This window comes from Brassica oleracea, chromosome C9 (assembly GCF_000695525.1).
Source record: "Brassica oleracea var. oleracea cultivar TO1000 chromosome C9, BOL, whole genome shotgun sequence".
NCBI lineage: Eukaryota > Viridiplantae > Streptophyta > Magnoliopsida > Brassicales > Brassicaceae > Brassica > Brassica oleracea.
The window spans coordinates 35,982,881-35,985,043 of NC_027756.1; the positions used below are offsets into that span (position 1 = coordinate 35,982,881).

Below are 2,163 nucleotides of genomic sequence, written 5' to 3' on the forward strand. Positions count from 1 at the left end.
GGGGGGGGTAGATAATGAAACTGGAAAGAGACGCCGGTGAGACTTTGGCCGGAGGTGAGTAGGAGGAGTCGTTTTCAGGTGGTTTTGGGGACAAAAGGTTCATCGAATTATCATAATACTCTACTTGTCATATGTTTCTTTTTCTTCAACCCCCTTGAGGGGAAGGTCTCTGGTTTTTATCAAGTGAGGGGGCATTATCAGATGACACAATCCCTTGGATTTTTTTTTTACCTTGTTTAGTTTGCATTCTTTGCATCATCGTTTTGTCACTTTCTTTTGGGGTTTTGTATGTTTGGTTATAAAAGCATGTTCACATTTTTATTTTTATATAAAAAAAGTTGTCAGGTCTATTTCCTCTTTGATGCAGTTTTAGGAGATTGCAATTAGCACAGTTAGTGCGCTTAGCTTAAAGCTTCTGTTTACAGGTACATTAGATGTTGTCATGTCTCTAGACAACAGGTGTACATCTATTTTATTACAAAGGAATTGTTATCTCATTTAAGTTCCTTATTTACTTGGTTGACTCGAACTGTAAGGGAAAGGTCGCATGTTAACAGGGAACGTCCTGCCTTACTCTTTCTCTAAAGAGCCAAGTTAAATCTAAGTACGTCATACCTCACTCATATCCAGCATTCAAGTTACCTGTTATTTACGTATATTTGTAAATAATACCGAACCTATACATGACTTGCTGTTTGAAACAATCTCGACCATTGAAGTTGTGTGTACTTTATGGGTTAAACTCTCTATATATGACAGCAAGTTATGTCAATAGCTTTAGCATTATTGGTAGAATCTGACATTTTCTGGTGAACTCTATATATGTTTGATATATCTTCTAGCGAGTTTGTCTCAGCACTTCTACGCAGTCCTGAACATTTTCTGACATGATTCGAACTTTTTACTTGATATTATATAGGGAAATTTGACCGCATGACAATATTAGGGTACGATATATGATATATTATTATGCAGAATGCCTAAAATACCCCAGCATGAGCGTGAGATAAAGAGTAAGGTCCATCTTCTCTTCATTTTATATTTTTTGGAAACTGAACAGTTTATTCTCACTTTTTAACATCAAAAAAACCGACAAAAAAATCAAGATTTGAAGAGCAAAAAAATTGTCTGACTTGGGGTAGATAAAGGTTTAAAGGTTTAATTTTTGATATCCGGTGGTAAAGAGCTTTCGCATCCGGCAATTAAAAGTTAGGGTTACAGAGGCAAGGGTAATCGACAGAGTCAGGATTGATTGCAGAGCGGAAAGAGAAGGCATTGAATTATGTATGTTTGTTTTAACACCATAAGAGCAAGTAACATAATTGTTCGAAGAAAACCTGATTTGGGTATTAGGGACTTAAAGCGGAACCGTTGATTATTTTGCAGATCTGGGTGCAAGGGTTGAACGTCACCGGGGGAGAAAGGTAACTTCTGACAACTGTTTTAGTTGCGGTACAGGCATGAGTTTCAGATTTCATCGAAAAATCGGGAATTGGCGATGTTTATGTCTATGTATTGGTTGGTCTGTTGTCTTGTTTGGTCTGTTGGATTACACACGGTTTTGGATTTGGTTGGGGTATAGAAACATAAGTATGTGTGTTGATGTAGGGATGATGCCAAATGTACCAGCTGAAAAATTTGGAAATATGATTATACTATATGAATAAATAGTATTGGATGCTATGTTGTATAGTTCACATGTTTTTGTACTATAAAACTAAATAGTATAGTACCCCACATATTTATATTTGTTGTTTATGTTCTTTTGCCTCATTCCTATGCATTTTTTTACTTGGTACAGCGTTATTTAGGCCTTCAGATTGTTTATTTTCATATGGACGGACCAGGAAACTCAATGTCTATGGCAGAAGACCTGCTTAATGGAGGCTCGCGACATCATGCACAGCCAACGAGACAAAATTAGAGAGCTCAAAGCAGTGAACAATGAATTCCTACGTGAGAGAAATTATGTTCACGAAGGCTCTAACGCTTTTGGTGACACCCCCAGGGCTTTCGATGATAATAAGAAGCTTCAAATCAAAGTTCTTAAGGCTGTTGAGAAAGAGAATTTACTTCGACAATTTATTGCCATTTCTTGGGCAGGGTTTTTCGTAGCCACTTCTATCATTGTCTCCACGGTTTTGCAGTAACTCATCAAAGAAT

At 37.0% G+C, this 2,163-nt stretch overlaps 1 long non-coding RNA gene across 6 annotated transcripts; it reads left to right on the forward strand.

The window, feature by feature from the left end:
• The first annotated feature begins 6 nt into the window (after positions 1 to 6).
• Positions 7 to 1,937, forward strand: LOC106315461. Of its 6 annotated transcripts, XR_001264619.1 has the most exons (5): positions 7 to 425; positions 537 to 604; positions 920 to 1,284; positions 1,387 to 1,424; positions 1,848 to 1,937. It is a non-coding gene; the product is annotated as an uncharacterized LOC106315461 (long non-coding RNA). The 6 variants fall into 6 exon arrangements; XR_001264615.1 differs by having other exon boundaries at positions 7 to 604; XR_001264617.1 differs by having other exon boundaries at positions 7 to 604; positions 976 to 1,284.
• The last annotated feature ends 226 nt before the right edge of the window (positions 1,938 to 2,163 follow it).